Source organism: Symphalangus syndactylus, chromosome 6 (genome assembly GCF_028878055.3).
Source record: "Symphalangus syndactylus isolate Jambi chromosome 6, NHGRI_mSymSyn1-v2.1_pri, whole genome shotgun sequence".
Taxonomy (NCBI): domain Eukaryota; kingdom Metazoa; phylum Chordata; class Mammalia; order Primates; family Hylobatidae; genus Symphalangus; species Symphalangus syndactylus.
Window position 1 is genome coordinate 122,736,613 of NC_072428.2, and position 12,457 is coordinate 122,749,069.

At 39.7% G+C, this 12,457-nt stretch overlaps 1 protein-coding gene and 1 pseudogene across 2 annotated transcripts in view; both read right to left on the reverse strand.

Annotated features, from left to right (window-relative positions):
• CHCHD3 (coiled-coil-helix-coiled-coil-helix domain containing 3) overlaps positions 1–12,457 on the reverse strand; it is a 298,664-nt gene that overhangs the window by 11,765 nt on the left and 274,442 nt on the right. The gene's annotated exons all lie outside the window — the stretch shown is intronic.
• Positions 10,807–10,935, reverse strand: LOC129485626 (uncharacterized; annotated as a pseudogene).

Genomic DNA, 12,457 nt, shown 5'->3' on the forward strand with positions numbered 1-12,457 from the left:
TTGCAAATGTAGAAAAAAGTTTAAGAGAAAGAATTTTCCTTAAACTTTAAAAATAGCTAAATTTTTCCCATGATAAAAATGACAAAGGGTAAATAAATTCTAAGAAATTAGTTCCACTAATTGACACTGCTGTGAGTTAGTCTGGACAGTATAACCGTCCCTTCCAAACTGAAACCATATCAACATGCCAGACACTTGGAAGCCCTGAGTTCTCTCTTCCAATCCCATATCCACTTCGTCACAAAGTTGGAGATCCCTGCAGCCTGGTCCTCCTGCTCCACACTCACTGTCGTTACATTGCTTCCAAGTGAGCCACATCCTGGATTCAAGAAACAACCTCCCAGCTGGTCTCTCAGCTTTGACACCCTCTACTCCTGCCTCCACACACCTTCCAGAGCGTTCTTTCCAATAGGAAATCGAAGATGGTCTCTTTTCCCAGCACTTTCTACACAAAATACAAGGCCAGCCGGCTGGTCCTTCTTGACCAGGTTCCTGCCTACTCTGTTGCCTTCACCCCACAACCCTGCACACAGCTGAAGCCTGGACAAACCCAGTTCAGGGTTTGGTTCTTACACTTCTCTTCACGTCTAAGCTCATGCTGCTCTTGCTTCTGCAAATGCTCTACGCCCAAACTCCCACCTATGCCTATATATCTGGAAAAAACCTACTCATCCTTTGATACTTCACTCAAGTGTCAGCTTTCATTAGCTCTCCACCCCTCAACCCCGGTACAGTCTATCATTCCCTTTATGGTGACCTCATTGGTCCTGTATTCACTTTTCTTGCCATGTACGTGACACTGACTACACCATAGTCTAATACAATTTAGCAACCTACATTTACTAGAATGCAAATTCCAAGGACTGTGACTTATTTTCTTTGTTACCTCAGCTATTAGACATGGGAACCCTACAGAAGTCATGTAATACATTTACTCAATGAATACAAATGGGTGCAAAGAAAACATTTTAAAGTCCCCTGGGTTAAAATTTTGCTACTTATACTTACAAATCTCAGATTTTGGTCAGATTGCTTCTGTGAATATGTGAGACCAAATGTAAATGTTTCCAAAAAGCTTATAATATATGCTTGAAAATGATAATAAACCAAATGAGTTATACGAATGAAGGTAAAATATTCTTATTAATACAGCAGGGAAGTTTGGACTGTAAGGACTACATATATACAGAGAAAAAAAACACAATATTACTACTTTTAATCTAGAAATGTGTTTTTTCAAATTAGTTTTAATACAAGAAGCTTCCAGTCTTATCACTTCTATTTTTGAAATTTAAATTTGTTATTTCCATAGTAATCTTGAAATCACATTATTTTAAATTTAATGGGTTCTAAAAAAACCCCCTAGAGAACACAGGGGGAATATTTCTCATCAATAAGGAAACCCCTGGGTGACGATTTGTCTCCTCATTACTTTTATCCAGTACACTAAGCTAACATATATTTTGCTAGAACAGAAATGCAAAGCATGTTGGTGGTTCCCTGACTTCCTACTACCCTCTAAAGAACATAGACATACAGAGAAAAAAAAAACGTTTCAACAATTTTTCTATAACATCACTTTTTCATTCATTACCTTACTGCTTTGTCAAATACCTAAGAACAGAATTTAAATAGAATCCCAGGAGTTTCCATGCTTTAAGATTTCAAACTTCAGATGTCTGTGAATTTTTCTGGACACAGATTTCCCTAATCCTTTACCATGAACATCAGGATTTAAAAGGAATCAGCCGTGCTTCAAAGAGTATAGGCACAGATACCACTAAGTGACTAATTATAGCAAGACCTGCATCTAGATAAATATTGAATAAAATATGATTAAGCATCAGATCAGCTGAACCTAGCAAATACATGACTAATGACTAATAGCTCATAGGAAAGCAGGGTTACATTCTATCCTAGTGTTGACAACTGATTGTGTCTCCAATGTGTCTCAGATTTAAAAGCAAGGGGAAGGAGGTGAGGAGGCAAGGCTAGAACAACCATGACCAGATATGCAGCCCTTCCTTATTAACATACGGGAAAAGACTGTAAAAATGAGCATCCACACACTGCACATCATAAAGAAGACAGTGTATTTTTTCCTTTAAAAAGTCTGCTCGCAATGGGATAATTCACCTCATGTTATGGACTCCTTAGAAAGAGGTAGTTTAAGTTGTAGATAAGCATGTATCCTGGGTTGAGCTATTAGTCATGCAAGTTAAAGTCCATGAGTTATTTATGATTTGAAATGTGTCAAAATATACTTTTATCACCACAAATCAATACTACTCACTTCCAGGGCTCTTGATTTCCTGTCTGGTGGTCTGTTCTGTGTGTGTCTGTGTGTGTGTGTGTGTGTGTGTGTGTGTGCAGTCATCCTCTGAAATTCTTTTTGTACACATTTCAATCTGTATTAATGATTCGATGGTAGAAAGAGGGGAAGAAGAATGGAAATCAGCATAAATTGTCCTCCAGCTCCTGGAGTAGACTCTGGGACATTTTCTTGGATTAATCTATAAGGGTAAAGGTTTGCCTCTGTATTGATCTGTAAAGCTTGTTATACTGCCCTAATGCACTGTTTTCACTTTGGGAAAATGCTAAATGAGATTGCTGTCTAACATTAGAAGGCCATAAAACACAAGCCATGGCACCTTCCATTCAGGATAAAGGTTTCAAAAACATTTCCAATATGCATTATGGTAAACCCTCCATATAATTATAGAGTCAGCAATTGACTTTTATTGACTGCTTTCATTCCTGCTGATGGAAAAAGCCCCTATTAGGCAAAAATAATGAAAGGCAGACTTTCAAGATACCTAGGAAGGAAAATTAAATCTTAGCAGCAAAGGACGATTAGACAAGTTAATTTCTTTGTATGTAAGGAAGAGGCAAAGAAATGGTGAATGACAATGGTAAGAGAAGGATGAAATACAGATTTGGAAAACTTAAAACACTAATAAAGAAGTGGGAAGATCTAACAGTTACTCAAAAACATGTTTAGCAAGAAGAAATCAGTGGAATAGAGTCAACCTTTGAAAATATACATTTAACAAAAACAAGAAAAAAAATCCAGTTTTGTGGTCACTTGAAATTACTGGGAACCTTTCATGGATCCTACCATATGTATGCGCATCTCTTTTCTTTTCTTTCTTATACTCTTTTACTCTGCTCTTCCCTTTCTCTCCCCTCATCTCCACAAGCACTAGCAGCCCGCCCTCCCTTTGGCCCTCCCTACCCCACACAGTGGCACCAAAGGCCCAAGGGGTTGCTGACAGTACCAAAGGTAGAACTGGAGTCCCAAAGATATGCCCCCAGGACAAAATCAAAAGAAGCACTTCTGGTAGATATTCTGTAGCCTGTCACCAGTAAAACACTTTTTGGCTAATGTTTAATGTTAATATTCACTTAAAAGGCATCTAAAAATATATATATCCAAGTATTTCTTCTCATGATACTAACGGGTCTACTGTAGAAACTTTGGAAAAAGACAGAAAAGAATAAAGATACACATTTAGGCTGTTTCTAATTTTTCACTGCTTAAAAAACATGGTGAAGGACATAAATTATTACTACCATTTCTGATTATTACCTTAGGAGACTTTCCTGTAAGTTAAATTAACTGATCAAAGAGAAATGAAAACAGTTTTAGCAAAAACAAAGCTGAGGGAGTATTCAGAAGTTCCCTCTTAGGACTCTATAATACAGTTACACTTGGTTATCTGTTTTAAAACTATCTGTTGGTTCCACTGCTGCCTCTATTTTCAAGTCTTAGAACCTTCTTTGATGTGGGTCTGAGCTTTACATTCCAAGAAAACTACTTACCCATCTTTTTAGTTCTGCTAATATTAATGGTAAGGATAATAAAGTAACTTCAGAGAAGGAAAAAATGTGGAGATAATACTCCTCACACCACTCTCCACTCAGAAGGCTAAAAAAATCATGTAATGACAATCAGTTAGCAGCCTCAACTCCCAAGGCTCTAGAGGACACTGAAGTCACTCATTACGAGTCTAGGCATGCAAAGAAAGGATCCTTTCTCTGTACCTGAACTAGAAGTATGCTGAAAGAGTTCTACAGATACTACGATGAAATACCAGAGAGAGGGAGAAGAGAGGGAACAAGAAGGAAAGAAGGAGGGAGAGAGAAAATGAATATGAGAATGGCTGGTGTTAAAAGGAGAATTCTAATTTTTTTTTAACAGGTTCTGATAATGCATCCTTCATGGGATCAGGTGGTCTCATAAAACCATATTTTACACTAAAAGCAGACACACAACACAGCCAGGGAATCAAATCTTTAGGTCTAATTCCTATAGCACAATGCAAAAACTCTAATTTTTTTTCTACCAACTTTTCATCAGCTGTTAAACCCAGTGATCAGGATTTCTGCTTTTCTTTTAAAACACAAAACTAAAGCTACTAGGCACATTGCCAATATTTAAAAATATGTAATCATTCACTTTTGTTTCTCTTATCACTTACAATTAATCTATCGTAAAATGCAATACAAAGGAAGAAAATATTTATCTGAAATGTACTACATTAACTTTTTATTTTTAATTTTACCTTAAATCTAAATATCCTAATATTTGTTTTCAGAGTAAAATGTAAATAGTCTCTAACAATGCAAGATCTGAAAAATTCAATTTTAAGCTTTTCTGACATTCTTAATAACTGCTAACCATTTTATTAATGACATTTCCATTTGAGCTGTAATCAAATTTCCACAATTACACTTCAGAAGTCCCTCTCTAAAGTGGTCCAAACAGCTCCAAAAGCTGCCTGCTTTGTTTCCATTTGTTTTCGTATACAATTTGAGATGCAATTTCTTTTGATTACTAACATGATGAATGTTAACTACTATGTTTTCTACCATCACAACACAAAATGCCAAGCAGCCTCCACTGTTACCAGAGAAAGGAATGCTGACCTGGACATCACCTAGCTCAGCACTTAGCTCAACGAACCAGTCACACTGAGAGCAGACTATGACCTGTAATGAGGGCCATACTATTTAATCAAATAGCTACAGCTTGGGCTTTAAAAGAAAAGGTTAGCTTTGGCTAGCTAGAAAACAGAGCATATAAAATTCTATCCTGTAAACCCAAGGACTGAAAGAATAGTATCTATCTGAAAATACTTTAAGACTTAACATTTTAATTTTAATCCACTGTTGACCTTGGAAAAAGATGTCAGGTTCACAATTCCATAGTCGGATCCACAGGGGGAACGCGACCTGGAGGGCAGGAGGGGAAAGCACTGCCAGCCTTCCACTCCAGTGTTAGGACCCTGAGTAAAAGCCCTAAACCCGGGAAAATCCAAAAGAGAGGACCTCTGGCCACCTATCCCTGCTAAAGTGAGCAACACAGTACTCTACACACACAGATACACAGTTCTTAGGCCAATAGGCCTCATACACCCTAAACAGATGGGTACAAACACAACAAAATGTAAGGTGAGCAAACAACTTTTCAATTTTGCAATATGTTTTTCTTATTCAATAATATTGGGTCCTTGGAAATGATGGGAGGCAGGGTAGAAAAACCTAGGAGAGCAGGACTTTAACAACATGTGGCCACGTGACAGCTGGTAGGGGTTGGTGGCTTCTCTGTGGTGCTCAGGGGAGAGTAACACACCCTGACATGATGGGACTCCCCTGCTGCCTGGTTTCTTCTCAAGACACAGCTCTCATTCTACTCTTCATAGAAAACCCTCTTGGGATCTTGCCAACTGCACCAAACCCTGAGCTGGATCCCACTGTATGGGCTCACCCAGCACAACTGAAGAGCTGGAGGGTTCCTATTCCTCATTAGGGGTCTGAACTTAGGAAACTGGGTCTCCAAAGAATGAGGGTCCCCAGTTTTGTTTAGTTGTTTAACAGGTGGAAGGATTTGGGAAGTCAGGCATTTGGTATGAGGTGGAAGAAACAAGCCATTGGCTAATTTTTACTTTCCACCATATCTTGGTGTTCTTGACTTATATTTGGACTACGTATCTCTAAAAAGGGAGATAAAATTTTTACTTAATTCTTACTTAAAAGATACCAGCACTAAGAGGCAATAATTGTATAGAGTTTGGTGACTCAACATAACTGATGGCAACATGAACTCAATCTGGAAGGACCCCAAATAAACTTCCAGATCACATATAACTTAGAACAACCATGTACTCATGGGATGCTATTTTCTCAAGCCTACAAAGTCTTCTCAACAGGGAAAATTCTACAGCTAACAAATTGCACTTTCGTCTGGGTGGGGAGCCTTTATTTAGAGAGCTATAAGCCATCCCTCCCTCCCTTTCTTTCTTAACAATGCTTGAAATATTGCCATTGCTTAATAAATGTCAAATAATATATGCTGTAATAAAAACAAGCACTAGTGGGTTAACAATGCAGTTTTTTAGCGGCAGTTATATGAAGTATTCTGGGTAGAACTACCTCCTAGCACGCACATAGTGGGAATAGAATAAAATCACAGTCCATAGAAGTAGCCCTTGGTTATAAGAATTGCAAATTTGAAGATTATTCTCTTTGTCCTTTCAAAAGATCCACAGGTTTTGGAATGAAAATGTTAAATCTGAATCTCCAAAGGATATATCAATGTGTGAATGAGACCAAGTAATCTTAACACAGATCAAACTTTTTATTTGAATATCTCAATTAGGTTTCAGGGTCAAGAAAAGCATTGTTATTATTACTATTATTAAATAAAGGCATGGCATTTACTCTCTCCTGACTTTGTAAAACAACTGTTTAATTACATAACAGAAATATGTTCATCATGAGCCATACACAATGCATCAATCATAGGTTTTTCCTTAAATAACTATTTTCTTAAATATCTATATAATGTATTCTACTTATGCTGATACCCCCAAGGCTTTGTGAGTTATTTCCAATCCCTCATGATGCTACTTTGGAATGTTCATCAAAATTGGTCTTAGGATTAAAAACATGAGGGTTGGTTGGTTCATTTATTCTTTTATCTACTCAGTCACTCCCACAACAGAAGGAAGACAGGAGGAACTGGGATAAGTTGAGGAAAGCAGAAAGATATTAGGAAGCAAAATAATCTATTGGAACTAGAGGAGAAAGGGAAGGAATCCACTCTACCCGGTGGTGGGTTGCTGTGCCCAGCCACTGGGAAGGAAGATGGAGAGAAATGGGGAGTTCAAGGCTGGGAACTAAAGCAAACTATGACATCTGTCTTTGAAGATAACTTTAATTTCAGGTTCTTGAAGGGGTGGTACTCCCTTTATCACCCATTTTTCCTGCAAAAAACCTCATGTTTAGAAGATGGGTAACTGGAAATAGCCAACACGGGAGTCCCCAATGTAGCCAAGGGACAGGGCACCAGGCCTGGCAATCTACAAGGTTTTTCTGACAAAGGATACTAACAATCAACCTAAGACTTAATGAGAAAACTGTAAGGGAACATCAAACATACCCTCCCAGAAATAATCCTTCCCTATTTGGAGAAATACATACTTCATGGACGGTCTTATATCACTTTCCTCAATCTATTATAATAGCTTACAATCACAGACTCTTGCTGTTGGGTAGTATGCAAGCAGCGTTCTGTGCAGAAATATAAGTGGACACACATTCATGTGGAGCTTCTATTTTTAGGTGATCATAATTTTTCACAAAGAATTGCCCTTTGGGATGAATTTTATATGCTCCTCAGCTGAGGGGTGACTTGGGTGGCGCGAAGTTTGGTGAAATTCCATTTGAGTCGTCCATGCATAAAAATACATTCCAGTACCCCTACCTCTTCCCTGCTGTGATCAAATTTAAGAGAGTGCTTTTAATACCAAGAGAAGTCAAGAACAGTTTAATTTTAAAAATTTCAAAACTGTCACATATCTCAATGAGGACTGTGACACATTCTAAAAAACTAGGTTAAGACCAAAATTTAAGTCTGTGGTGAGAGAGCGTGTTACGTTACTTTACGTGATATACTTTTTTCCACTACATTTTAAAAGCAAGATCCAAATACCAGATACACACTGGAAGGACTGTGTCTGTCTCCCTTAACTGAAAGAATTGCAAATATATTTATTTTAGGGACAAGTGAAGAAAAAAAATTATCCATACTGATTTGCCCTTTAAGTGTCAGAGTGCTAAAAATGAAGAGCGGCGGGAGCAGCAGTGGGAGGAGGGGTAGAGTCAAGGCTTTTGTCTGTTTTCCATCCCTATGGGTTACTTGAAGAGGGGAATGCTTAGGCACTGCCACTGGAAGAGGGAAATCCCAAAATGGGGCCAATAGGCCATGCTGCCAAACTTCCTTGGATGCCGTGCTACGAGGCAGAAAGAATGTCATGTGGACATCAGAGCTGTGCCACTGTGTACAGACTAGGAAGGGGGAGTAAAGGATGTGCAGGAACAAAGGGGAGGGGAGAGAATACTAAATACTCCCCCAGGAAACTTATTTACTGGGAGAGAAACACACACACTCATAAAGGTCACAAGTAACACAAGGCAACCGAAGTGTCAAGGAAACAGTACAGGCAGTATACGCTACAGCTGTTCTGAGAGCATAACCATTCTATTGTGGGTGGACGGTGTGGGGGAAGGGGTAGTCTGGGGGGGTTCCAAGGAAGAGAGGAGATGGGACTTTAAAAAGCCCACAGAGTGAAGGGCAGGACTGTAAGAGTCAGAGGGCATTTGAGAGGATCTAGGTGAGCTGAGGTCCAGGCTCAGTCGAGTCTCGCATATTCAGGGGACTCAGGTTGTAGTAGAGGGTTGGAAGAGTTGGGTAGTGCTAAGAAGGGAGGGGCTGGGATATGGACAGTCTGCCAAGAAGAGACAGCACACCTAGAGTCTATCCTGCAGGTGATGACAAGCCACTGGCCTTTCTAAATGAGAGGGTGAAGTTATAAAGGTACCATCTTGGGAAGGCAGTTCCAATGTAAAAATAAATCAGATGGATGGAAGTGGAACTCCATGGCAGAGAGGTCAGTGGAGCAGCACCCAGCTATAAAGATGAAACAAGCTGATGAAGAGAATGATCCAGCAAGAATGGAGGCACTGGAAAGCAAGGATGGAATGATGTGGTAACTGAGAGGACATGGAAGTGAAGAAGATGAAGGACTGAGAGAATCACAGGATGGCTTAGGCCTTGGGGATTTAAAAAAGAAACATGCTCAAGTAATGACAGGAAGCTCAAGTGGAAATGACACCTCCTCACCATGATCTAAAGCGTGGAGTTGGAGCTCAGCATGATGGCAGGGCTACAGTTGCAGTGTCAAAATCCCCTGCAAGATGTGGTGGGGAGCATAGAGGCAAAGGGCAGGAAGGACAGCAGAAGCTTGGGGAACAGTCCAGACCTGGGGGTGACAGGGAGAGAAGATGGAGCAGTAGGGGAACTGACCGTGGAGAGAACTGGTGTAACACAGCATCACAAGGCTGGGGAGACCAGTTTCATGACAGACAGTCAAAAAGGAGGAAGACTGATAAACGGCCAAGGAATGTGCTCCATAGCAGGCTGGAGAAAGAATCTGAGCAGAGTGCGTGAGGCAGAAGCCAGGTAGAAATTGGTAAAGAAGAAAGTGGGCAGTGAAGAAGAAATGGAAGCGGCAGGATGAGAACTCCATATCCTTTAGAGTGCCTGTGAGATACCAGGCACTGTGGGACAAGATAAAGAGACTGAGTCAGGCAGACCTATCTAGCCCATAAGAACTGCTTTAAAAGTACACATCTGGCAATAGTAAAATACAAAAGGAAAGGATTACCTCTGGCTGGAGATGACTAGGAAAAGTTTTAGATGAGATAATGGAATTTAACTAGGGTCTTCAAGAATGGAAAAGGCTTAGGCAGTTAGAGATGGGATAGAAAGGCATTCTAGACAGACAAGTAAATGAAGGAAAGGCAGCAAAAGAAGAGAGAAGAAAAGGCTAGAGCTGGAGGCAGTGACATCTCTAACAGACTTTTTTTTTTTTTTTTTAAAGATTCACATGGAAATTTACATACAGATTAAAGAGCCAAAACGCTTTCATCAAGGATACATTCTGCAAGCAGACCATGACATTCCCATCAAGTAGAGGAACCAGTAAAAATGTGCTTAAAAGTTAGGGAAGGTAGTGTGAAAAGGGTGAGTTTTCAATTCTTTGAAAGAAAGACAAAGAAGGGCAGGCAGAAAGGAGGGCATGGTCCTTGCAGACCTGGTGTGGTTAAGGAATAACACTTCAATTTCCTAAGAAGGATGTCCACAGTGAAGTATATTACAAAATGAAGCTGGTGAGATGGGGAGGAGTGGAAGGAAATGGTTTGCTGGGTGGGAAACCTCATCAGCTGGGTCAGTGCTCTGATAGCAAGAGGGATTCTGTGCTGATCGAGTCCTATAAGATGTGGGATTCTGGTGAGTAAGCCCACGCATGAGAAAAAAGCAGTACATGAGAAGAAGGTTATCCTAAAGGAGCTGGACACAGAACAGCAGAGATGGAGTATGAACTTGGGGGAGGCCCCGCTGCCTGGCCCTGCCTTGGTACCTGAGCAGGTGTAGGGGACCCCATGATGGGAGATGCTCAACACTGGCAAGGGATACTCCAGGCTCCTCTCTGCCCCCCAGGCTGTACTTTCCACTATAGCATTTAATTTTATATATAAGGTAAACATATCTAAGGCAGGAATATATTTACACATTTACTGATGAGCTTCACCTCACACTTATACTGAGTGTCCAGTACTTCCAGCCCAAGTCCTTTCTTGCCCTCCAAAACAGATGTGCAGTAAAGTGAATGGTTAATGGGTAATGGAAAATGGAATAAGAGTTTATGGATGCTGGGCAGCAGTGATTACTTATTCTGCATGAGCTCATGATTTCACAAGTTTAATTTAAAATCATATACCATGTATATGCTAACACACACATAAATATATATATATACTTGACATAAATATCTACACTTGATCTTAGCCAAAAGGCTGAGAAATGATTATAAAATATATCTGAAAAAATACACAATTGCAAATAGCAGTTGCTTCCAAGGAGGGGAGTTGGATAGGTGGCCAAAGAGTTATGAAGGAGATTGACTTTTGCATATAATATTTACATTTTCTATCATGTGCATATATTGCTTATCAAGAAATAACATTAAAAAAAATACAACAGCATTTTATTTATATATATTGTATCCTCTGAGAAACTGCTGTAATAAAGTTTGCTTTTCCCCCTAGATGCCTGGGCACCACAATTCCTAATGGTGATGCCATTTCCACATGTTTTGTGGCACTAAATAGAAAACTGATTGAAAACTTAAAGACGGCAGATATGAAATCCCACATGCAAACTCTACACAAAGACCAAAATGTAAGCTGGGAAACAATTCATAATGCCCCCTACATTATCAGCCTTCAGCACAAGTTTGGCACAAACCCTTCTGATTTAGTATCTCAGTAACCTTGTGAGAAAAGAGACAGAGAAACCAACACATTATTGAAGTCATGGGGCAAGCCATTGGGTGTGAGGTTTAACACGAGCATTTGGAAGGCCTGGAAGCTTTCTCTATTCATGAAATCGTAAGTTGGCCCCTTCTCTGTCTTTTTAATTGCTCTCTCCCCACCTGCTTTCCACTTTTATTTATAAGTAATTCCCAAAGCTCAGATCTATGTCCCTACTCCTCTTCTAAGTTCCTTGTGAAAGTATTTTCCTTTCTTTAGGGGTACTCCTACAACTCTGTTTGTGACTGAAATGGATTTTGAGTCTCTTCACCAGTCAGTAGCTGTGTGATCTTAGGTTTCTTTAGTCTTCAGTTCTTCTATAAAATATACAATCAGTAATCTTAGCCATCTGAAGCCAGGGACTACATCTGATGATCCTCTTAGATTCCTTCTAAGACTCTAAGTATCAACTGGTTATGGTCAATTTATTATTTGTTTTCTTATCCAAACAAGATTTTCTTCCTACTTTTCATCAACAGCAATATTGTTAGCTCATCATCATACATCAATTTTTGGTTCTTTTGTTGTTATTTATTTTCCTTTTTTCAAATTACTTTTTTTCTTGAGACAGGATCTCGCTCTATCACCCAGGCTGGAGTGCAGTGCTGTGATCACGGTTCACTGTAGCTTCGACCTCCTAGGCTCAGGTGATCCTCCCACCTCAGCCTCCTGAGTAGCTGGGACTACAGGCGCGTACCACCACACTCGGCTAATTTTTGTGATGTTTTTTTTTTGCTGAGATGGGGTTTCGCCATGTTGTCCAGGCTGTTCTCAAACTTCTGGGCTCAAGTGATCCATGCTTCTTGGTCTCCCAAAGTACTAGGATGTGGCATAAGCCACAGCACCCGGCTAATTCTTGATTTTCAAGAAGTCACTGAGATTGTTAGTTCCTGTTTTAAAATGCCTTTCACTTTTAACCCTTCCTCAGTTTCCCATATCCTTACCATAGGCTAAGTTATCACTTCAAGCATACACTACTATTACTTAACTTTCAAATAGTCTATCTGCCTCAGCTGCC